We start from the raw sequence: 25946 nt of genomic DNA on the forward strand, positions 1-25946 counted from the left end.
ATACATGTCTACAAAAGTGGATTGGGACAAGGAGGGTTTCATATTTTGGAATAGAATGAGATATCATGGGGATGAACCCAAGTGCAAAACTGAAATTCATGGATGTTTCATATACACGTGCACACATAGCCTGAAGGTAGTACGGAAGATTTTCATTTATTTAAAAGGCAGAGTTGGCCGGCAACTCACTAGGCTAATCCTAGTGGCTCACTAGGCTAATCCTCCACCTTGCGGCGCCGGCACACCGGGTTCTAGTCCCGGTCGGGGCGCTGGATTCTGTCCCGGTTGCCCCTCTTCCAGGCCAGCTCTCTGCTGTGGCCCGGGAGTGCAGTGGAGGATGGCCCAAGTGCTTGGGCCCTGCACCCCATGGGAGACCAGGAGAAGCACCTGGCTCCTGGCTTCGGATCAGCACAGTGCGCCGGCCACGGCGGCCATTGGAGGGTGAACCAATGGCAAAAGGAAGACCTTTCTCTCTCTCTCTCTCTCTCACTGTCCACTCTGTCAAAAAATAAATAAATAAATAAAAATAAAAGGTAGAGTTAGAGAAAGTCCCATCCACTGGTTCACTCCCCAAATGGCCAGAATGTCCAGACTGAAGCTGAGAGCCTGGAAGTCCACCTGGATCCCCTACGGAGCATTAGCAGGGAGCGGGACTTGAACCAGCACCGATACGGGATGCCGGCATCCTAGCTGCAGCTTAGCCCAGTGCACCGCAACACCACCTCCTGAAGGTGGCTCTCACCATGTTGTTGGTGCACCTGTCTTTTGACTGCCACTTGTCGCACGAGGTTGGGTGTGGGGTTTTCCACTCCCGGCCTCCTGTCAGCTCTCGGAAAGATCTGGGAGTATTTTGGATGTTGGCTTTCCAGTTGGGGATGGTCAACTTGTACACACACACATGCATGTTTATACCTTGTGTCCTGTAATCCTTTCTAGTTTCATTCCTATCGTTCTAACATTTCTCACGAGGTATCTCAGAGATGAATTGCTGATCGCAACTGTCACCACTTTATTTATGACATTTTCTAACTGGTAACTGTAAATACCATCAGTTCTACAGGGCAGGGCTCCCAATCACGTTTGTTAATTCTCCTATGAGTCCTAAGAGTTTTCCAGACCATTTACCTGATATATTCTCCTGATTATTCTAATAAGCTGAGCCTCCACGAAACATTGAATAATGGCAGTCATGAGTTTGCCTTTTTTACTGATGATGGTGGAGAGGCTTCTACTGCCTCACTTGGGTTGATTGAGGGATTTAGGAAGCCCCTCTGGTTAGTCCTGAATAATCCTGATCACGAGGAGGTTGGACTTGGTTTCTCTTTTCATCTGTTACTGTGGTGAGTGGGGTCAGTAGGAATCACGCTGTGGAACCACCTTTGTATTCTGGAGCAGAAACCCATTTGTCCATCATGTATTTTTTATATGCCGCCAGAATTGATTTATTAATATTTTATGTATGTCTTTGATCTGTATTTTCAAATTGGATTATAATTTCCCTCTGAGTGCTGTGTCTGTCCTCAGGGACATGCTAGCTATATACAGAGGAAATAGTTGTGTTGCTTCTCTTCTCTTTAATAGTCCTCAATGGCTTATAAAAGTAATCAGGCCGGCGCCGCGGCTCACTAGGCTAATCCTCCGCCTTGCGGCGCTGGCACACCGTGTTCTAGTCCTGGTCGGGGCGCCGGATTCTGTCCCGGTTGCCCCTCTTCCAGGCCAGCTCTCTGCTGTGGCCAGGGAGTGCAGTGGAGGATGGCCCAAGTGCTTGGGCCCTGCACCCCATGGGAGACCAGGAGAAGCACCTGGCTCCTGCCATCGGATCAGCACGGTGCACCGGCCGCAGCGCGCCGGTCGCGGTGGCCATTGGAGGGTGAACCAACAGCAAAGGAAGACCTTTCTCTCTGTCTCTCTCTCTCTCTTACTGTCCACTCTGCCTGTCAAAAATAAAGTAATCAGCCGCTCACCCATGCACAAGGCCTTCCAGGAGGTACTCATATTCCACTGCTTTGCTGTCTCTGCTACAATTAATGATCTAAACAAATCTTTCTTAAAAAGAGACTAATTTATTTATTTGAAAGTCAAAGTTACAGTGATAGAGAGGGAGAGGCAGAGAGGCAGAGATGTCTTCCATCCACTGGTTCACTCCCCAGGTGGCCACAATAGCCAGGACTGAGCCAGGTGCTTCATCCATGTGGGTGGCAGGGGCCCAAACACTTGGGCATCTTCCGCTGCTTTCCCTGGGCCATTAGCAGGGAGCTGGATCAGAAGTGGAGCAGCTGGGACTTGAACCGGAGCCCAGAGGAGATGCCAGCGTTGCAGGGGGCAGCTTTACCCACTACAGCACAGCTCCAGCCCCTAACCAAGGCTTTTTTGAATCAATCTATTTTTAGGTTAAAATTTTAGGTTAGAATTTACTTTTCTGGATTTTCTGACATGGGCTCCTCCAAGTAGCAAAATAGAACCAAAAAAAAAAAAAAAAAAAAAAACCAAACTTAGAGTTTCAAATCAATGAACTGGAAAACTCATTTCTGAGTTTGGATTTAAAATGACATCACTTCCTCCTCCTTCACTAGGGAAAAACCCCTGTTCCCATGGATACTTGGAGTCTGACGTCCACCTTCTCTGTGAAGCAGCTTACAAAACACATCAATCCTGCTCCCACCGTGTCTTGCTCCATAGTGAGTTGTGTTACAATTGCCTGTGTATTGCACGCTGATTACACTGTTTCCAGGACTCCACAAGGAAAATCAACACTTCTCAACAAGCCTGGTACAATAAAGAGATGCTGAGCGGAGGTGCAGAGCTGGGGCTTCCCAAGAAGACGACAAAGGCCACTGTGGAGGGGAGGATGTGACCATGCAGACGGGAGCCCAAGGGCACCAGCAGGAGCCTCCGCACCTGAGCCCACCTGCACCATGGCTGCCCCTGTGGTGACTTCCTGGCTGTTCCTACAGTGCCCTGTGTGTCCCCACTGCCTCCCCATGATGGGGAGCTCTACTGACCCATGTCCTTGGCTCCTGAGCCCCTGGCACCTGCTGGAGCCGGTGTGAGACTACACTCTTGGACTTGTGGGCTGGTTTCAAATTGCAGCCTCCTCTTTGTATCTCTAAGAGTTCAAGACGGCTTTCTTTTTCAAGATTTATTTATTTATTTGAAAGTCAGAGTTACACAGAAAGAGAAGCAGAAGCAGAAGCAGAAGCAGAAGCAGAAGCAGAGAGAGAGAGAGAGAGAGAGAGAGATCTTCCATCCGATGGTTCACTCCCCAATTGGCTGCAACAGCCGGAACTGCGCCGGTCTGAAGCCAGGAGCTTCTTCTGGGTCTCCCACGCGGGTGCAGGGGCCCAAGGACTTGGACTACCTTCTTCTGCTTTCCCAGGGCACAGCAGAGAGCTGGATTGGAAGTGGAGCAGCCGGGACTTGAACCAGGGCCATATGGGATGCCGGCACTGCAGGTGGCGGCTTTACCTGCTAAGCCACAGCGCCGGCCCCCAAGGATGGTTTTCAACAGCACATCCCAGGGCTTGCCTGGGGGTCTCTCGTGGAATTTGGAAAGGGACCCAACAATATTACAGTCGCGTGGGCCCGGGCACAGGTTTGAGAGTCAACAGCTTGCGTTAGAAAAGAGTCGAAAGATCCACTTTCTGGCATTAACTGGGCAGGAAGGGACTCTCACCTGGATCTTACAGATAGGATTCAGAGACCGTAAAACCTGCTTCAGGTATACCCCGCACAAAGTGCACTTTCCTGGGAGTGAGGCTGTCACTTTATTCACATTCCCCAACGAGTCAATGATTAGATGGTTAAGAACCTTGGTAGGTGGAAGGTGTTTGGCACAGTGGCTGAGAGTATCAGAGTTCAAATCCCAGGGCTGACACTGGTGCAGCAGGTAAAAATCTGCTGCCTGCAGTGCCACTGTCCTAATGGGCACCAGTTCAAGTCCAGGCTGTTCCACTTCCGATCCAGCTCTCTGCTAAGGCCTGGGAAAGCAGTAGAAGATGCCCCAAGTCCTTGGGCCCCTGCACCTGCGTGGGAGACCTGAAGAAGCTCCTGGCTCCTGGCTTCTGATTGGTCCAGCTCTGGCCATTGTGGCCATTTGGGGAGTGAACCAGTGGATGGAAGATATTTCTCTCTCTGCCTCTACCTCTGTATAACTCTGCCTTTCAAATAAATCAGTAAATCTTTAAAAAAATGTAATCCCATTTGTCTATTTTTGCAGGCACTTGAGAAGTGAACCAGCAAACTGAAGATCTCTCTCTCTCTCTCTCTGCCATTCAAGTGAATAAATTAGAAGTTTTTAAAGAAAAACTTTGTTAGCATAGAAATGTCCCTTTAGAAATAATCCAGCCCAAACCAGAGAGGTAGCAATGAATGGCTCATGCGCACCGGGGGAGCAGAGGCAGGTTTGCATGGCCAGCAAGGGACAGGACAGGAACTCGGGCGGTTTGGAAGTTCGTGCTCACTTGGCTGCATTTCGGAACCACCTGGGAACTTGCACAAAGTTCAGATGCCCAGGGGAACGCCCAGGTGGGTTGAGGAAGACCCCACTGGTACTGGCCCAGCGGTGCTGGGGTCTGTGTGGACCGTCAGCCAGAGAACCTGGACGAAATAGACAAGACCACTGCATTCCAGGTATGCTTGCCCATCCCTCCAGTGGCTGGAGGCAGACAACATACACTTTTAATGGAGATGGCTATGGAGAATAATTAACGTGGAAGTATTACAGTTCTGTGTTTATCACTGGCACCAACGGCTCATCAAGTCAAGAGCTGAAGAACCAAACTACACGCAACCTCAGATCATGTCTTGCCACGGGAAAATCCTGCTGAGTCAACATCTCCCTCATCATCCCCAGGACTAACTCGCGCACCAGGAAGACTGCCCCACCCAGTCGAGAAGTTAGAAATCCCTTCTCGCTCTTCACCCCAGATTTCCCACGACGTGGCTCATGCCATCACTTCCACCCGTAGTGTATCATAACCGTCTCAACACTCGACTCACGTGAGCAGCCAATTATTTCCGAGAGTTCTGGACAAAGGCTGTTATTTCTAAGACAGCCATTCTTTTTGCTTCCGATGAAAAATGGTCGTGGTAATTAGGAGTAAACACCATTTAATTTTGATTAGGGGATTTACAGAGTAAGCTGAAGATTTGTGAGCTAGCCTAATCAAGTCACGTTAGCAACATCCTACCGTGAATTACTGGAGGGTGTATGGCTTCACCACTTTTACCATTGAATTATTTGAAAGCCTATTTTTTAAGCATTAATCAATGCTTTCTGCCAGCGCCTTTGGACTAGAAGGAAAAGAGGCACCAAGTCCTCTTGCAGATGATGTAACAAAAGCTTGGAATGAACCATCCCTCTCCCACACTCTGCACTCTCCCCTGGTTCCTCAATACATGTGTGAGTTCCTGATCCATCCATTCCCACCTTTGCGATAAACAGCAGGGCAGCCATTGGGGTGCAGTGGTTAAGTGTCCACTAGGGGCGCCACATCCCAAGTCAGAGAGCTCAAGTTGGAGCCCAGCTCTGCTTCCAGTCCAGCTCCCTAGTGCTCACCCTGGGAGGCAGCAGTGACCACCAAAGGGCTAAGGTATTTGTGTCCCTGCCACTCATGTGGGAGACTCAGATAAAGTTCCTGGCTCTGGCTGACGGACATTTGGGAGTGAACCAGTGGTTGGAAAAATCTCTTTTTCGCATCTCCCTCTACCTTTCGAAGAAAAATAAATGCATAAAAATGTAAAAAAAAAAAAAAAGAAAAAAAAAGAAAAAGAAAAAAGAAATATTGAACAAGGTGAGCCTAGGGTGAAAAGCTCATCACAGATGTGTATTTCATTTCATGATCTCATGCAGCCATGTGGCTGTCTCTTCCCCCTGTTGGGTAAGTGCCAGTGTCTGTGCGCAGTCTGGGCACGGAACAGCAGAGGCTGGATCAGGGGACACATCTAGAATGTCTGAGAACTCGGGCTCTGCCCCGTGGCTCCTGCCTGCCGATGTTCCGCACGCTCAGGGTCCCAGAGCAGCCTCCTCTGAGCTGTCTTCACTCCACAGAGAGAGAGCAGGAGAGAGACCCTGGAGCCATGCACGTCCCCTCTCTGCTGCCCGAGGTCCACCAGTGCCTCCAGCTCCCATCTGCACAGTGGGGTTGCCAGTAGTGGCCTCTGAGAATCGTAGACAAGGCTGAGCAAGACCGTGTGTGTACGGTGCCTGGGAGCTGTGGGCATTCAGGAAGCAGAAATGAGCATGACCCCACCTTCCCAGAGTCTAGGACTCCGTCTCTAAGAATGTCATTTCAGTGCCGGCATTGTAGCGGGTAAAGCTGCTGTCTATGAACCGGCATCCCCTAGGGGCACTGGTTCAAGTCCCGACTGCTCCACGTCTGATCCAGCTCCCTGCTAAGGCACCTGGGAAAAGCAGTGGGCCCCTGCCACACACGTGAGACACCCAGGTGAAGCTTCTGGCTCCTGGCTTCAGCCTGGCCCAGCCCTGGCTGCTGCAGCCATTTGGGGAGTGAACCAGCGGATGGAAGATCTCTGTCCTTGTCTCTCCCTTCCTGTCACTCTTTTTAAATAAATAAATCTTTTTAAAAATACCATTTCCAGGAGGAAGCATGCTGCACAGCAGTTAAGCTGCCACTTGGGACATCTGCATCCCAAATCAGAGTGCCTACATTTGATTCCAAAATCTGCCTCCAATTCCAGCCTCCTGGTAATGCAGGCTCTGGGAGGCAGAGGAACTGGGTCCCTGCAACCCATGTGGAAGACCTGGATTAGTTCTCCAGAATGGGGCTTTAGCTCAGCCTAGCCCCAGCTGTTGCCAGCATTGGGGGAGTAAACCACCAGATGGGAACACTCACTCCCCCTCTCTTCTATGAATTTTTTCTTAAGAAAGCAAAATATTTTTGGACTGACACTGTAGTGCAGTGAGCACAGCTGCCATCTACAGTACAGCCATTGTCTAAGGGCATCAGTTTGAGTCCCGGCTGCTCCACATCTGATCCAGCTCCCTGCTAATTCAACTGGGAAAGCAGCAGAGGATGGCCCAAGTGCTTGGCCCCAGCCATCCATGTGGGAGACCTGGAAGAAGCTCCTGGCTCCTGGCTTTGGATTGGTCCAATCATTTTGCAGCCATTTGGGGTGTGAACAAGTGAATGGAAGATTCTCTCTCTCTCTCCCTCTCTTTCAAATGAATAAATAAATCTAGAAAGAAAGGAAGGGAGGAAGGAAGGAAGGAAGGAAGAAAAATCTAGAGATGACTGCAAATGGGTAGACTGCAAAAGGGTAGAGCCTACTTCAGCAGGGACAGCCACTGGCGGGTTGTTTTGTCCTGAAGATTTTCCTCAACACCTTGAATCCCTGAGCAGGGGCCACTGTGCCTCCCTCCCTCTCCCTGCTTCCTGACTCTGAGAGAGCTACCTTGTGAGCGTCTCTGGAAACAGCCCGACCAGCACAGCTGGGCAGCAACCACTGTGATTTATCTGATCACAAGGATGCGGGGAGACGAGGGAGCCAGGAAGATCAGAGACACGAGCCGCAGAGAACTCCAGCTGCCACAGGGAGGACGGGTGAGCGTCTCCAACACTGTCAGGGAAAGAAGGATTCAGCACCAAGGCCAGCGCCCTGTGGCCCTCACAGGGGCCACCTCTTTCTGTGCTCCACTCTCTCTTGGATGGACGCAAGCCCCTGAGCTGGGTAACCTGAGGATTGCAAATTGAACCTCAAGGTGGGCATCACAGAGCATTAAACATTTAAGAAACATAAAAAAATTTCAAGGAGAGGTTTCTAAAAGTAATCAAACTTTCATAGATTTTGATTAAATTTTCCACCTACTCCATAGCTGCTAGAAAAATTTTTCCAACAGAGGAAAAGGTGTAATAAAGAAAGGACAAGAGATCACTAAGAAGCAAAAATAGAAGGAATTTCCAAATCAAACTGTTGAAAGGATTTTAATGCTTTTACTCAATAGCACTAAGCAAAGTTGAAGCAATGGCAAATATTAAATAACCTATGATATTTCATATCTACTACATTCTAAATTCCATACTTTGGTGATGGTAGAATTTATGAGCAGGGTAGAATAGGCCAATGAGTGATGGAAGTTTCTATGTGAAATCCTAGCTGTGTTTCTCCATGAATGGCTTTTCCTGCAAGATGATTGGATGTTTGCATAAATAATTTCATTAGTGGCCAATGACAGCAGCTCTTTTTCTACAATGATGATTGTAGATGCTAATCATCCCAACTATAGAGATGCCCTGGAATGGGCCTTTGGCCCAGCAGGTAAACCTCTGCTTGGGACACCCACATCCCATGTTGGAATACCTGGATTTGAGTCCCTGCTCATCTCTACCTATGTGCACCCTGGGAGGCAGCAGTCAAGGCTCAAGGAGCTGGGTCCCTGCAACCCATGGGGACACCATGATTGGTTTTCCATATCCTGTCTTCAATTTGGCCCAATCCTACCATTTGGGGCGTGAGCCAGTGGATGCAAGCTGTCGCTCTCCCATCCCCAACTCCACAAACGATTTTTTTAAATGCCTGCCTCGAGATGTTCAAGGACTGTAAGCTATTGTTATACAATGCACCAAATCTTTGCTCCAGGAGAGCAATCCAACCTCAAAAGATTCGGTCAAGTTGCTGCCCAGCACCTCTCAGCTCTGCTGTTTGTCCAGTTCCATCCAACAAGGCTGAGTGTTCTAAACACAGTTCCCAGCCTTTGTGATCAAAGGAAAGCCGATCATGGTCTCTGGGCTGAAGGAGTTTGCTGTCTCACAGGGAAGTCAAAATGTGCAAGTACGTAATTATAATGCAACATCAAGTGCATACAGGCTGCAAATGTGGCATAAATAAAACGTGGAAGGATGTCAAAAAGGCCATTCTCACTTCCAGTGGGGACATCTGGAGATCTGCAGAGAAAGGGACAGTTGGCCTGGGTATTAAAGGACTGGCGAGACAGTGGTGGCATTTGGTGCAGTGGCTGAGACATTGCTCATGGCATCTGCCTTCTACATCAGAACACCTGCATTTGAGTCCCAGATCGGCCTATGATTCAGCTACCTGCTAACCTGCACCCTTGGAGGCAGCAGGCGATGGCTTAAGCACTTGGGTCCCTGCCACCCACATGGAAGACCCAGATGGAGCTACTGGCTCCTGGCTTTGGCCTGGCCCAGCCCTGGCTGTTGCAAGCATTTGAAGAGTGAACCAGCAGAGGGAAGATCTCTCTGTGTCTGTCTCTGCCTCCCTGACTCTTGCTTTTCAAATAAAAATTAAGATAAATAACAACTAAGAAAGGATGGGTGGAAGCCACAAGAGGGGAGAGAGAGATGGAAGGAGAGTAGGTGGGGGAGGGGAGAACCAAACAGAATGGCTGCCTAAGAACAGGGCTGCCCCCTCTTCCTCTCACACAGCGTCAAGCTCACCACATCACTGTCTGCAGGACAACGTGTATGCCACACTGCAGGATTCCCCTCTGTGTGGTGGTTGTCTGCTTAGCCTTAACAAAGGAGCCATGACGTGGAACAGCAGTACCACGAGACAGCCACACCGGCTGGGCTGGCGCCGACCTCTGCTACCTGCTCTGCCTAAGCTAGATCTTACACAGGTGCTCACCTGACAAACGTGCATCACCTTCTCTTGCAAACTAACCACCATTGCACTTCCCTCCTGGGGTGCTGTGAGGATGAACAGAGCTCACGCGTGCCAGACTCCGTACACATTGCCCAAGACAAGGAAGTACCCAAGTCCTTCATCTAAGTTCCGTTATTCATGAAGCTCGTCCCTGATACCCGACAGGCTGCTGAAGAGGTCAGCGTGACATTGGTTGAGGTGATAATTTGCTGCTTTATTTTGGAATCTAAAATTATACCATCATGATTCTTTTTCTGTTGGGTATATTAAAAACAACTTTTAGACATAAAAAAAAATTCAAATATTCAGTGCGATGTACGATTTTGCAGCCAATATACTTCTAACTGATGTCAAAGCTATACAATGGAATACCGGTTGCTACCCCAAAGCTCCCTGCATCCTGGGACATACAGGACACTACCACCTCGCTCCTTGTCATGGTTATATTCTACCTCCTGGACTCGCTTTATGGTCATATCATCCATAAAGTATGGCTTCGCTCAATTTTATTTCAACTAGAAGGGAGGGCCTCAGCTTCATGGCTATCACAAACACATCCGCATCAGAGTACTTGGTCTGATACCTGCCTTCGGCTCCTGGCTCCAGCTTCTCACCAATGCAGATCCTGGAAGGCAGCAGTGATGGGCAGTACCCGGATTCCCGTCACTTACCTGCGAGACCTGGACTGGGTTCTTGGCTTTGCAGGCATCTGGGGAGTGAACCTGTAGATGGAAGAATCTATTAACCTGTCAAAAATTTTAAAAAATTAAATATATATTATACATACTGTATACATTCTATTGTACATTGCTTCTTTAAATCCAAATGTGTTTATAAGATTCCCATAAAAAAAAAAAAAAGACAAAACCCCTAGCCCATCCTTTTTCGTTCTGTGGGTTTCAATGTGCTAACACATGTGTGAATGTGTTCACCTGCTCAGTGTGGATGAGGGATATTTGGCTCATTTCCAGTTCAAGGCTGTTATCAAAACTCAGCTCAGAGCACTCTTGTGTCTCCCGATTCACCAAAGCTTTCGTGGTGTTACTGACAGACTCAGGAGTGGGATGGCTCTATTTAAGGGATGCATAGCTCCAATTTTACTAGATAATTCAACTGTTTTCCAACGTAAATGTCTGAATTTCTACTTCTACCCATGGTGTGTGAGAGCTGTCATTATTCCACATCCAACCTTTTTAAAAAGTTGGTTAATCTGGTAATGTGTCCTGAGGTTTCCATATGATTTTACCTTGTATTTCCTGATTATTTACATTGAATATCTTTGCTTATACTCATTATTTGTTTCAATTTTGTTTTTGTGAAGTGCTTGCTCAAATCACTCACTTTTCAATTGGGTTGTCTTTTGCTAATTGATACGTGGGTTGCTAATTGATAAGTTCTTTGTTGGTTCCATGTGGCAAATATTATGTTGTAGCCTGTATTATCACATGGTATCTTCACGAGTTTACTTCAATTACAATTTTTATTTTTATATATTTTAAAACCATAACCAAGGTCATAAAGATATTTTTAATCATATAACTTAAAACTTTTTTCCTTTTGCCTTCAGCCCGTCGGAAGTTGATTTCACATATGGTGTGAGAAGGTACCCATGTTGATTCTTTTCCCACTTAGATAAGCAGTTACGCCAGCATCACTTAATGAAAAGACACTCATTTTCCCAAACTGTCCTGGAACATGCCCTTGCTCATAAATGATGGCGGTACATGCGTGAGTCTGTCTGGGGGATCTCTGCCCTTTGCCTCGAAGTATTTATCCACTGCAGTCCCATGCAATCATGACCAATAAAACTTCACACTCAGACTTGATGCTTGAAGGACCTCCTGTTACTCTACTTCAGGGGTATCTCGAGGGCCGGCACCTGTCACAGCTGTTGTTGCTCAGGACAACTGCATCCCATGTCAAAGAGCCTGGGTTCAAGTGCAAGCTCCCGACTGCAGCTTCCTGCCAACGGGCTAGGGAGGCGGCAGAAAACCAGTGGTTGAGTCTCTGCCCCTCATGTGGGAGACCCGGACCGAGCTCCAGCTCTGGGCATTTGCAGAGTGGACCAGGGAATATGTATGCTCACTCGCTCTACTCCTGTCTCAACAGAAACACAATTTTTAAAAGAGCTATCTTGAATAATCTTAGAGTTTTTAAATTTCTTGATACTTTTAATATCACCTCATTAATATGACAATATTTGGTCTGAGAAAACTTTAACTCTTTAGTTTATCAACTCTCAATTCATGAACATGGCATATCCCTCCATTTATCTAGGTCTTCCTTAATTACTTCCAATAAAGTTTTACAGTTGTTCTCATCAAATAATTCCACAATTTTTGCTAGCTATTTCACTATTGTAAGAAATAGGGGGTTCTACTGTAGATTTTCGAGCCAGCTGTATCGTCTACGCATTGCATTCCTGCTATTTTTCAGGCATCTTGTAGGCCACAGAACTATAGTGTGGATGTCAGTCCTCACATCAGCTTTATCCGGCACCCCCACTATTCTACCCATTTTTCCTAGGAGCATGTTGGTGCTCAGAGGGTTCAATACTTCACTCACGTCTCTCAGCTGACAAACAGCCCATCCAGAGTCTGAATCCAGACCGTGCCAATTCCCACGCCACGCAGGGCCGCCTCAAGGGCGGTGTGAGTACAGGTCAGCCACGCCCTGGCAGGGCTGCAGGAGGAGAGGGCGGTGACGGGGGTCGCTGGCCAGGGCACACGTCAGGAGGGCAAGGGCCACAAGCACTCGGGATGCTGCAGTCCGAGGCTACATCAGCGAGGGAGGTGTGGGAGGCAGGCACTCGTCCGGTCACCATCTCTCTCCAGGCAGAGAGAGGTTGGTCAGCTACCCGGCAGCTCTCGGGGGCTGTCTCTCAGCAGGGTCACTCCTGGCCACACACAGGCCACGCTGGCACCTACAGTTATTACTTACTATAAAGGTTAATCATTGATTTGAAAGACGGAGGGGCCGGTGCCGCGGCTCACTAGGCTAATCCTCCGCCTTGCGGCGCCGGCACACTGGGTTTGCGTCCTGGTCGGGGCGCCGGATTCTGTCCCGGTTGTCCCTCTTCCAGGCCAGCTCTCTGCTGTGGCCCGGGAGTGCAGTGGAGGATGGCCCAAGTGCTTGGGCCCTGCACCCCATGGGAGACCAGGAGAAGCACCTGGCTCCTGGCTTCGGATCAGCGCAGCGCACCAGCCGCAGCAGCCATTGGAGGGTGAACCAATGGGAAAAGGAAGACCTTTCTCTCTGTCTCTCTCTCTCACTGTCCACTCTGCCTGTCAAAAAAAAAAAAGGTTAATCATTGATTTGAAAGATGGAGAAAGAGAACGATCCCCCATCTTCAAACGCGCACAGACAGCGCTGGGTCATAGAACGGCCGATGGAGGAGCGTAGGAGAGGGAGCTCCCTCGGGGCCTCCCAGGGTGCACATCAGCAGGAAGCTGGAGCGAGAGCAGAGCCAGAACCTGAAGCAGAACTCCAGTATGGGATGCGGGCATCCCAAGCAGTGCCCCCACTCCTGCCCCAAACATCGCCCCTACTTGCTGTGTTCAGACGGAGGCTCATTACCCAGTATCGCAGTCTCCTCTAGGCTGCCTCCCCCAGTGCGGAGGACCATTGGTTCAAGCCTGCGTTGAGGCCAACTCATCTGTCTGGGTTGCACAGGACACCCACGTGAGGGATTTGATGAGCAGCCATTCTTCGACGCAGTTCTTTGCTAACACTCTGTACGCTTTACATGTCTATGCATTTAAAGAATCCAACTAGTGAAGAAGGCTGAGAGGCAGGCTAACGGCACAGGTGGTCTGACACTGCTGACTCAAAGGGGTGCCGTGGATCAGCGTGGACCTGCCCAGCTCACCGATTTTCAACTCAGAGATGTGCCCAAGGTTAGCAGCCGCTAGATGCAGCTTGGGATAATCGGCCTTCCCCCACTGTTCAGTTCCTAATAGCTGCAGTAGCTCATGCCGCTAAAATAGATCCAATTATGGAGAAAATATTAAAGAAACAGCCAGCGCTCCCTCAGCTGCCTTGCCTTGCCTAGAAACTAAGCAAGAGATTTTTCTTCTTCTAGTCTATGCTGTATATAAATTAAAGGACCAATAAAATCGAGAAATCCAGAAATAAAAATAAGGAAGAAAACCCTCACTGAGAGCAGGTTCTCATGCCATGAAAACTGCAACAGTTAAATGCAATAGGACAGTGTAGAGAAGGCTATACAAGGGCTTTGATTTCTTTTATTAATTCAAGAACTCTGACTCAATATTCATCACCATATAAATTTGTTTCAGAACTGCTGTGAATTCTGTCTCAGAACAAAATTGTGCTACATATGTATGGAAAACTGTCAATAAAAACAAACTGGTAAATGAGGAAAGGTGGATTTGATGTGTTTGATGTGTATTTTTTTATCTCACAATAAACGCATGTTACCAGAGACCATGGCTGAAATGTAGTAAACTATAACATGAATAGATTTTGTAAGTTAGCTGTTCCAACTTAGAAGTTTCTCTTTCCAGTTTTGGTCAATTTCTATGTCTCTGTTTTGAGTCCTTTTTTTTTTTTTTTTTTGAAAAAAGGATTTTATTTATTTGACAGAGTGACACACACAGAGAGAGAGAGAGAGTCTTCCATCCACTGGTTCACTCCCCACATGGCTACAACAGCTGGAGCTGTGCCTATCTAAAGCCAAGAGCCAGGAGCTTCTTCCAGGTCTCCCACATGTGTGCAGGGGCCCAAGGACTTGGGCCATCTTCTGCTGCTTTCCCATGCCACAGCAGAGAGCTGGGTCAGAAGAGGAGCAGCCAGGACTTGAACCAGCACCCATATCAGATGTTGGAGCCGCAGAAAAAGGATTAACCTACTGTGACAAAGCACTGGCCCTAATACTTTATGTTTCAATTTTGTCTCACTTCCTCTTAAAAAAAAAAAAAAAAAAAAAAAAAAAAAGAAAAAGCTGAACAAGTCCTTGATATTCCTTAACAGAAACTTTTTTTTTTAAACAGGCAGAGTTAGAAAGTGAGAGAGAGACAGAGAGAAAGGTCTTTCTTCCATTGGTTCACCCCCCATATGGCCGCCACGGCCGGCGCTGCCCCAGTCCAAAGCCAGGAGCTTCTCCTGGTCTCCCATGTGGGTGCAGGGCCCAAGCACCTGGGCCATCCTCCACTGCACTCCCAGGCGACAGCAGAGAGCTGGCCTGGAAGAGGGGCAACCGGGACAGAATCCAGCGCCTCGACCGGGACTAGAAACTGGGGTGCAGGTGCCGCAGGTGGAGGATTAGCCTAGTGAGCCGCGGCGCCGGCCTTGAGTCCTTTCTAATCTCACTTGTCAATTACTGTGTCCCTATTTGGGGAATGCTCTTAGGTACATTCAATTATTCCACCCCATGTCTCTTCAACTCTAAGCCAACCCCACCATAGGATATTTTTTAATTACATTTAAAAATTAACTCTTGGAAAATTAGGGAGACTTTTTTTTTTTTTTCAGAAATCGTGATGCCCATGGTTATTAGGTCCTCAGGCCAGATCCCCAGAAACCCTCCCATATCTCTCGGTAGGTCCCTGGGGTGTAGCACCACCAGCACCGGGAGTCTGCGCATCCCTTTTTTTTTTTTTTTTTTTTTTTTTTTTTTTTTTTTTACAGGCAGAGTGGACAGTGAAAGAGAGAGACAGAGAGAAAGGTCTTCCTTTGCCGTTGGTTCACCCTCCAATGGCCGCCGTGGCCGGCGCGCTGTGGCTGGCGCACCACGCTGATCCAACGGCAGGAGCCAGGTGCTTCTCCTGGTCTCCCATGGGGTGCAGGGCCCAAGGACTTGGGCCATCCTCCACTGCACTCCCTGGCCACAGCAGAGAGCTGGCCTGGAAGAGGAGCAACCGGGACAGAATCCGGCGCCCCGACCGGGACTAGAACCCGGTGTGCTGGCGCTGCAAGGCAGAGGATTAGCCTAGTGAGCCGCGGCGCTGGCCTGCGTATCCTCTCTTATCGATTTATCAAACTCGGTCTCCAGCCACGAGGTCAGAGTGCTTTTTCTCCCCATGCTGCCGTGGCACGTGGGCCTCTCCCTGTCCTACCTCTGGGTCCTTCCGGCCATCTGCGGGGAGAACTTCTCCAACCCTGGGTAACCGGGTGCCTTCTGTAGGAGAGGGCAGGGATTCCAGCAGTTAAGGTCAATGGTGGGGGCCGGTGCTGTGGCATAACGGGTAAAGCCACCGCCTGCAGTGCCAGCATCCCATATGGGTGCTGGTTCGAGGCCCAGCTACTCCTCTTCTGATCCAGCTCCCTGCTATAGCCTGGGAAAGCAGCGGAAGATGGCCAAGTGCTTGGGCCCCTGCACCCGTGGAGACCCGGAAGAAGCTCCTGGCTCTGGACTGGCCCAGCACCAGCCATTGTAGTCATTGGGGGAGTGAACCAGTGGATGGAAGACTTCTCTCTCTCTCTCTGTCTCTTCTCCTTCTGTGTTACTCTGCCTTTCAAATAAGTAAATTAATTAATAAAAAGATCAATGGTGGACTGGTGGGAAATGCGGCCATGTCTTGGGTGGGAGTTTGGAGGAAGAGGTACACGTTTCTGGGTCAAGGTCTTCGTTCCATGTTAAAACTTACAGCAACGTGCAATGCCCTCTGTCCATGCTCTGCTCCCAGCTCCAGGCCGCCGGTCTCTTCCCTCCTTGACACTGCCCGCTGCCTCCCCCAACAGAGCACTCCTCTCTCATCAGTGGGTAAAAGTGACTGTTCCTTTTCCATTTTGCCAGCCTTTCACCGTGTGGTCAGAGGAAGACGGGCACTAGTTTCACAAAGCCCGCACCACTGGGCAGGGTAAGTTTGCAAATTAACGTACGAATGCGTATTTGGCAAATCCCGTTAACAGGGGTTGTCAGAGGGTCTGCTGAGTTAATGACACTTGACATCCTTAACAAAGATGCACAGATGGCAACGTGACGTCGACGGAAATTCAGATCAAACTATTTCAGCATTAAGTCCGTCTTATTAGGAATTAATCTTCTCATGTTGGGGTTTTCTTCTACGCAGAAATATTTGCTCAAGAGTTCATGTGAACAGAAATTCTAAAAACTGAAGAGTGATTTTTGCAGTTAGCGATGCCACAGAAGTAAGCTAATTGTTCCCACCGAAGGCATTGTCTGAGGGAAGAAGCTCATGATGGGAATTGTAATATAAATGACGTTGTCAGCTCAAATTCTTCATGTCATTACTCCTTGTTTTACGCACCAGTAGAATCAAAATGAAAGGAGCTGTTTCGGAGGGGAGGAGTCAGGAGCCCTGGGTTGTACCACATCGGAGGACGTCTGGTTTTGCTCACCTGAATATGGACAAGGCCAGGCCCCTTCCCAGGGTATCAGTAGAAAAAAATGGGAGTGGGGTGAGAAAGAACTGACAAGATGGGAGACCAGGCTGACACAGCTTGGATTCCAGCTCACCACTCCCAGCTCCACAACAGCTAAAGCTCGGGCTGGGCCAGGCCAAAGCTAGGAGCCAGGAACTCCATCCAGGTCTCCCATTGGGTGACAGACACCCAGGTACTTGAGCCATCACCCACTGCCTCCCAGGATCACAAAAGCAGGTACCTGAACCAGAGGTAGAGGCGGGACTCGAACCCTAGCACTTGCGTATGGAATGCAGGCAGTTTGCCGCACCAAACGCCCACACCTAAAACAATTCTGGGTAAAATATTTTCGTGGAACAGAAATTAATAGGATTCCTCACACCAGGAATTGTAGGCATGATCTTAGGAAGGGCTACATTTTTCCTAGTTAATTCAGTTCTTTTCTCCGTTTGCTTGCAAGCTTGGTTGGCTCTGCTGCAGCGGGCAAAGCGCTACGCTGACGACACAGCGCCCATCTTCGAGAGACTGGCCCAGTCTCAGGCCCGCACTCTGCCGTGGGTGCCACCACGAGACACGGTGCTGCTATTTCAAGAAGTGATGAACAGCAGCTTTTTTTAGACCCCAAGTTGAATGGAGATTTCTTTCAACTTTTATCAATTGTTCTCTGACGATCCAATTCATTTCCAAGTACACTGGGCCAAATGAGATTCCAGGAGACCCCGGGATGACCTCTTCTAGACTCCGTCTCGCCAAGGGGGTGGGTTTGGTCACCCAGGCCGGAGAGCCCCCATCCAAGCTGGTATCGCTGAGAGCTGGGGAGGGGCTCCGGGCAGGAGCCGAGGACGTGAGCACCTGAAGTCCTGCTCTGCTTCCTGCCTCTGGGGAGAGCCGGAAGATGCTCAGTCTCTGAAAATCCAAGCTGCTGATCTGTTGTCAATAGGCGCTTCCCGTCCTCTGCCCTGTCACTTTTCCATTTGAAAGTTAGCGCCATAAGCAAAAGCGCTTATGGAAACGGACATGGGTGAGCTTGCTTGGAGCAGAGCCGTGGTCTCACAGGAGTGGTCCCTAAGAATGAAGTAATAACAGAGTGTGTGGGAAGGGACACGAAACGCGACGTTCACACACAGAGATTCAACCCTTACTCATTAGCTCCAAAGAAACCAGCGACGGACCGTCTCACGGATGGTGGGACACTCAGATGTCATTTCCCACTTGGGGAAAATACAGGCACACACGTGGCTCCCTTTGGGATAAAAGCACTCTGATGTGATTGGGTGTTCCCAGGGCACTGGCATTCTGGGAGAAAGGACGGGGCTCCCTCTACCCAGGGAGTGGGGAGCTCCTCCAAGAAGACACTAGTCCTGCAGAATAAGACCTGGTGGGCTCCTGAAACCAGACAGACCACGCCCTGTAACTGAATGCCTTGTCCGCTGGCCAAGCACTCACCGTGCCCCACGGCCTTAAGTTTTGCAGCAAAACCATCACCAGTTTCCTCTTCCTTCCTCGGGATGTCACAGCCAGCACTTGCGGTAGATTGCTGTGGCCTCGGCGTATCGGTTTTTTCCCCTCGTTAGGTGTGGAAGTTTTGCCTCATCTCTCCCGCACAGAGCACCCTGCACGACTTCTCCCTGGTGCAGCCGGACAGCCAGCGTCGCTGCTAGTGCTCTCTGTTTCAGAAAACAGGGGCGACTTCAACCCAAGCCCTGCAATACTACAGAGCAGGCCTGGGCCAGGATGGCTGCTGAGTGACCGCCAGTGCATGGGCAACGCCCACACAGCGGGCCCAGAACACAGGGGTGGATCACGTGTCAGGTGCGCCACGGCAGGACTGGGAGAAATGGCACCATGCCACTCGGAATGGCACGCCATTCCAAAGTCACAAATGGCTTTCTGGAATCTTCCATTGACTATTTTCACATTTCATTTCCCTTGCTTGAACCAGCAATAAATGCACTGTGCATTCTGAGTTTTGACAAGCCCAGCACTGGAAAAAAAAATGCAATTTGGAGGTTGGGCCTTTGGCCCAAAAATTAAAATACTGATTAAGATGCCTACACCCACAGCAGAACTGCAGGTCCCAGCTCCACTCCCTACTCCAGCTTCCTGCTAATGCAGACCCTAGGAGGCAGCAGTGATGGCTCAACTTCCCGGGTCCCTGGCACCCACACGGGAGATCCAGGCTCCATCCAAGGCCGCTGCTTGTTGCTGGCATCTGGGGAGTGAACCAGTGGATCAAGCCCTGCCTCTGTCTCTCTGCCATTCAAATAAAAGGATAATAAATCAAAGTTCTAAAAGAATGGGTGGTGAGGTCACTGTCATCCAAGAACTCAGGACTTGGCTGGCGTAAGGGCTGAGGTTCGCTGGTGATGGGGGTGGAGACATCCTCCAAGGTCAAGGTTCGTCCCAGGACTGCGAATCGTCTAATGCACTCTAAGAAGCAATCAGGTGAGCCTCTCAGCCCAAGGCGTCGGCTGCAGCATCTTGCTTCAGACACCAAGGACTGAATTCTCAGGTGTGTGTCCCGGCGACCTTGTGTTTCTCACAGACCCTGCCCTTCACCTGCTGCTCTTGACCGTGAGGCATTTGACTCCGCTCCTCTCGGAGCGCACCCAGAAGCCCACTTCCGTGTGTGTCACCCTCAGGGCGCATGGGGTGCTGAGTTGGAAAACCTTCTAAGCACGCGCTGGTTTGCTTCACGCTGAATTCCAACTCGCGTCCTCGGGGTTTCCAGGGTGCCGCTGTCGCTGGGCGGGGAGCGTCTCCTGCAGGGCCGACTCCTATCCTGATCCGTGGCCGTTTCTCCATTTCAGTTGGAGAATGCACTCCTGTGGCTGTAAAGCATCAGTCCCCCTGGGACTCCAGTCATCTCCAAACCCAGTCTCGGCCTTCCCTTGGGCAGGGAGCTAGGACTGCCATTTGCTTGCGCTCTGTTCAGCCCCCATGACACCTTATTCTACCTGGGCCCCCTGCTCCTGCCCATCCCACAAGTCTCTCTCTCTCTCTGGAAGATGCTGCTTTGGGCCTTTTTCTTTGCTTTCGGAAATCAGTGGTGGGAAATGGTGCGGGATGTTGTCCAGCCTCTTCTAGCAGTAAACACCGGTTCCTGACCACTGAGGGGGATTCGGTCCCAAGCCCAGGGCTCCTACGTGATGAGCACACGCCTCCCGGGAAAGCAGGCGTCACTCTGCAGCCGCTGGGTTACTGGGGAATGAACCCGGTACCAGGAGACGCTAACAGAAGTTGACACGTCCTCATTAGCGCGGCCGAAACCAAAGCACATCCGGATCTTTCCGACTCACTGAACACGCAGCGTTTGATGAATTAGATTCTCATTTGCAGCACCGTGTCGTGGAATGTCTGAGCAGGTGAGAGCTGCGCAGGGCTCGGAGCTGCGCTTCCCACCACCTGCCGTGGGGTCCGAGTAACAGGAAGTCCGTCTTTAACCAGGCTTAGCTAGGGGAACTGCCCATCAAGGCACCTGCTGCCCCTTCAGAGCTCCTGTTCTCACAGAAGAGTGAAGGGAGAGGCACAAAGCTCTTTCCAGACATCGCGCCTCTTCCCGAGAGCTGGAGGTGATTACATCCCCCTCCCCCTCCCCCACGGAGTGGCCTAAGAGAGGGCGGATGGGGTAGGGGGCAGCCGGCCTCCGCATACGGGTGGGCCAGGGCCACATGAACAGACCTCAGCTGCACCCATAGGTGTCAGAGTGTTGGCGGCCAGCGATGGAACCCCACTGTGGAGGATAGGGGTGGCTGCCGTGGCCCCTCCCTAGCTCTGGACACTAAGTGTGGCTCTCGGTGCCTGTGGCCCAGGATCCAGAGCCACCCTGCCCCTGGGTGTCACCTGCCCCGCGTGCTGAGTTCCAGTGACAACATGTGACCACCCAGCCAGGTCAGCTTCGCACCTGTCGCCAGCAAAGCTGGGGGTGGGGACAAGCACCTGACAGTTCCGTGCTGCATTCCAGGGGACACAGGTGGATTTAGATGTCGGTAGAGTCTCTCCCCTCCCCCTAAAAAAATCAGGAAAGAAAGGAGAAAGGAATCTACGCAAATAACATAGATGCTCTCAACAATGCTGGCAAAACAAGGCACAAACCATCAACCCACAGCACCCGGGGCCACGCCCATCCTCTCCCACCTGCAAATTCTGCCCTCCCAAGGCAGAGTTTGAAAACACCCCAGGGTAATTCACATACAGACCCCGCCCTGCTCAGGAAAAACTGCCCTGAAGACTTACACAGCTCCTAATGACTGAGCTGGTCCAAGGAAGAGGAAAAAAGTAAAGAAAAGCTACTTGTGAATTTTTTTTTATTCTAAGAACAAGAGAAAGACAGAGAAAGAGAGAGAATGAGAGAACGAGAGTGAGACAGAGAGAGATGTCCCTCAATCTGCTGGTTCACTTTCCAAGCGCCCACGGTGGCCACGCTGGATGGGGCTGGGAGGGGAGTCAGGGGCTCAGCCCAGTCTCCCGGGTGTTGGGAGAGAGCCGCTCTGAGGGTGCACGTGAGCAGGAGGCTGGCATGGGAGGCAGAGCTAGGACTCGAACCCAGGCGCTCTGACCTGGGATGCAAGCGCCTGTCTCACCTGTGGTTTTTAAAAAGCAACAATGCATAGGATGTCAAATTCCCCATTTTCCCTCCACATGAAAAAAAAAATCCTTCTGGCCAGTTTTTGAATTTTTTCTTCCAGCAGGCGGAGCCCCACAGAAAACAAGATAATGAAAACAAAGCAGCAACTCTCTTGAAGAAATGGACACAGGAAATGGTGCCAGTACTTAAACAGCCGCTGGACCACCTAAGTATCCAGGTTATAGAGTCAAAGAGCAGGAAGTAACGTCTGTCTCTCTCACTGTCTAACTCTATCAAGAACAAGAACAAGAACAAGAACAAGAAGAACAAGAAGAACAAGAAGAACAAGAAGAACAAGAAGAACAAGAAGAAGAAGGAAGAAGAAGTAGTAGTAGTCGTCGTCGTTGTCTTCAAAGGCAGGAAGGTTCTCTTTGGTCTTTTTTTTTTTAATTTATTTGTCAGGTAGCATTACAGACAGTGAGAGAGAGAGAGAGAGAAAGGTCTTCCTTCCATTGGTTCACCCCCAAATGGCCACTATGGCTGGCGCTGCGCTGATCTGAAGCCAGGAGCCAGGTGCTTCTCCTGGTCTCCCATGGGGTACAGGGCCCAAGTACTTGGGCCATCCTCCACTGCACTCCCTGGCCACAGCAGAGAGCTGGCCTGGAAGAGGGGCAACCGGGACAGAATCCGGCGCCCATATGGGATGCCGGCACTGCAGGCAGAGGATTAACCAAGTGAGCCATGGCGCCGGCCCCTCTTTGGTCTTTAAAAAGACGCCACCACCAACCCCTGGGAACTGGAATTCCTGCCATTCTTGCTCCCAGACAGACGGACGGTGAACTGCAGGATCACTGAGATTCCTTCCTGAGGACCTCAGACAGGGGCTGTTAACCGACGCCACACAGGGCAGGGCTCCCTCACACAAGCAAACAGGAAACTGGGCCAACCCCGGCCATGCATCCTCCCTACCTGGTCCAGATGCCAGGCCCCTGAAGGCTGCAGAGACAGCCCGTTGGAATGAGCGGCCGGCACTGTGCGCTGTCTGTGGGGATCCGGTGAAGCTTTGCTTTGTCAGGATAACAGCCGTGCAGCACAGGTGAAATCAGACACCGGCTTTAAAACTGCAGAAGCCACAGTCAACACTGTAGTAAACTGGCCAAGCTGCCACTGGCCATGTCAGCCTTCGTATCAGAACACCAGCTCTGATCAGACTTCCTGCTAATGCACTGGGCAGACGGCAGGGATGGCCCCCGCCGTGATGACCCCTGCCGTCCATGTGGGAGACCCAGACGGCGTTCCTGACTCCTGCAGGGTCCTCGTCCAGACCTGACTGTTGCAGCCAGAGTAAATCGGCAAAGGCAAGATCTCTGTCTCTCCCTGTCACTCTGCCTTTCAAACAAATAAATCTTTAAAAATAATAATAATGTTCAGGGCTGGCGCCTCTGATGCCAACCTCCCATATGGACACCAGTTTGAGTCCCGGCTGTTCCACTTACAATCCAGCTCCCTGCTAATGCTCCTGGGAAAGCAGTGGAGGATGCCCCAAGTCCCTGGGTCCCTGCATCTGCATGGGAGACATGGAAGAAGCTCTGGGCTCCTGGCTTCAGCCTGGCCCAGCCCCAGCTGTTGTGGCCATTTGGGGAGTGAACCAGTGTATGGAAGACCCCTCTGTCTCTTTCTCTCTCTCAACTCTGCCTTTCAAATAAATTTTAAAAAAAAATCTAAGAAACTAATCCAGTGGCTGACTACATGTATTGGTCCAGTCCACCTGGTTCAGGTAGCAGCCCTTGGTAAAAGCCACAGAGTCTTCAAATTTGAATATGCACAAAACCAAATAGATTTCAATTGGGACTAAACTGAATTATTCCATGCACAAATACAGGGTACTTCAAGACGCTTGTGGGAAAGTTTAGAGGCCAGCGTAGTGTTTCAGTTGCTTACGCCCCTGCCTGCAACACCAGGATCTCTTCTCACTGTCCCTGTCCGAGTCCTAGCTGCTCTGCTTCTGATCCAGCTCCCTGCGAATACACCTGGGAAGGCAGCAGACGATACTCCAAGTGCTTCAGCCTCTGCAACCCACCTAGAGACCCTGATGGCGCGCCTGGCTTCGACCTGGCCCAGCCCGGGCTGTCAGTCACTGGGGAAGTGAACCAGCGGAGGGAAGAGATTTTCTTTCCTCTCTCTCTCTCTGAAACTTGGTCTTTTAAATACATAAATAAATCCTTAGAAGACTAGCTTAGTGCAGCCAGCACTGTGGCATAGCAGGAAAAGCCGCCACCTGCAGTACTTCCATCCCATGTGGGCGCCAGTTCAAGTCCTGGCTGCTCCTCTTCTGATCCAGCTCTCTGCTATGGCCTGGGAAAGCAGTAGAAGATGACCCAAGTCCTTGGGCCCCTGCACCCACATGGGAGACTCAGAAGAAGCTCCTGGCTCCTGGTTTCAGCCTGGTCCAGCCCTGGCTATTTCAGGCATTTGGGGAGCGTGCCTGTGTATGAAAGTTATCTGTGTATCTCTCCCTCTCCATCATTCTGTCTTCCAAATACATTTTTTAAACTTTGTTTTGTTTTGTTTTGTTTTAGATTTATTTAAAAGGCAGAGTGACAAGGAGAGACAGAGACGGAGGTCTTCCATCCTCTGGTTCACTCCCCAAATGGTCACAATGGTCAGGGATGAGCCAGGCTGAAGCCAGAAGACCAGAACTCCATCTGGGTCTCCCATGTGAGTGCAGGGGCCCAAGAGGTGGGCCAGCTTCTGCTGCTTTCTCAGGTGCATGAGCTGTGAGCTGGATCAGAAGCGGAGCATCCAGAAATCAAACTGGAGCCTTTGATATGTCCAACATCAGCCCCTAAATAAAACTTATTAAAAAAAAAAAAGTAGTAAGTGGAAAGGAGGCCTAATTACTTGGAAATACTGCTAGGTTTGGTGTGAAATAACACAATGTCCGGGATTTGCCTTAAAATAACATTGCAAATACCAGTCAAAATACCAAGGACATTCTTCTCAGATCGAGAAGAAATGATGCTAAAATTCATGTAGAAACACTGGAGACCCTGAATAGCTAAAGCAATTTTATACAACAAAAATAAAGCTGGACAGGCCGGCGCCGTGGCTCAATAGGCTAATCCTCCACCTAGCGGCGCCGGCACCCCAGGTTCTAGTCCCGGTCGGGGTGCCGGATTCTGTCCCGGTTGCCCCTCTTCCAGGCCAGCTCTCTGCCGTGGCCCGGGAGTGCAGTGGAGGATGGCCCAAGTACTTGGGCCCTGCACCCCATGGGAAACCAGGAGAAGCACCTGGCTCCTGCCTTCGGATCAGCGCAGTGAGCTGGCTGTAGTGTGCCGGCCGCGGCAGCCATTGGAGGGTGAACCAATGGCAAAGGAAGACCTTTCTCTCTGTCTCTCTTTCTCACTGTCCACTCTGCCTGTAAAAAAAGAAAAGAAAAAAAAAGAAGCTGGAGGCATCACAATTCCAGATTTCAAAACACAGTTTGGGGCAGTTATAATCAAAACATCTGGTCCTGGTACAAAAACAGATAGACAGACCAATGGAACAGAATAAAACTCCAGAAATCAATCCACACATCTACAGCCAACTTCCCTGGACCAAGGACAGTCTCTTCAACAAATGGGACTGGGAAAATGATCTCCACGTGCAGAAGTATGAAGCAAGACCCCTACCTTACACCTTACACAGAAACCCACTCAAAGTGCATTAAAGACCTAAACCTACAACCCAGTGCCATCAAATTATTAGAGAACACTGGGGAAACCCTACAACATATTGGCATTAGGCAAAGAGTTCTTGGAAAAGATCCCAGAGGCACAGGCAATCAAAGCCAAAATCGACAAATGGGATCACATCAAATTAAGAAGCTTCTGTACTGCAAAAGAAACACTCAGGAAAGTGAAGAGGCAACTGACAGAATGGGAGAAATTATTTGCAAACCATGTAACTGAAAAATGATTAATATCCAGAATATATAAAGAGATCAAGAAACTCAACAACAAAACAGATCCAGTTATGAAATGGGTAAAGGACTTAAACCGATATTTTTCAAAAGAGGAAATCCAACTGGCCAACAGACACATGAAAAAACCCTCAGGATCACTAGCCGTCAGGGAAATGCAACTCAAAAAATAATGAGGTTTCACCTCACCCTGGTTAGAGTGGCTCACATATAGAAATCAACAAACAACAAATGCTGGCAACGATGTGGGGGAAAAGATACCCTAACCCACTGTTGGTGGGAATGTAAACTGGTAAAGCCACTGTGGAAGACAGTATGGAGATTCCTCAGAAATCTGAATATAGACCTACCACATGACCCAGCCACCCCACTCCTGGGAATTTACCCAAGGGAAATGAAATCAGCATATGAAAGAGTTATCTGCACCCCCATGTTTATTGCAGC

At 49.9% G+C, this 25946-nt stretch overlaps 1 long non-coding RNA gene across 4 annotated transcripts in view; it reads right to left on the reverse strand.

The window, feature by feature from the left end:
- Positions 1-25946, reverse strand: part of LOC149122846 (uncharacterized) — a 122795-nt gene that overhangs the window by 54530 nt on the left and 42319 nt on the right. For 3 of the 4 annotated variants that reach the window (XR_016219890.1, XR_016219888.1, XR_016219891.1), the window contains exon 2: positions 10296-10346. This is a non-coding gene — a long non-coding RNA (uncharacterized LOC149122846). Of the gene's footprint in view, positions 1-5886; positions 6213-7413; positions 7579-10295; positions 10347-25946 lie in introns of those variants that run through there. The other variant, XR_016219889.1, reaches the window with a different exon arrangement.

Source organism: Oryctolagus cuniculus, chromosome 13 (genome assembly GCF_051225735.1).
Source record: "Oryctolagus cuniculus isolate XC-2025 breed Fujian yellow rabbit chromosome 13, ASM5122573v1, whole genome shotgun sequence".
NCBI classification, from domain to species: Eukaryota; Metazoa; Chordata; class Mammalia; order Lagomorpha; family Leporidae; genus Oryctolagus; species Oryctolagus cuniculus.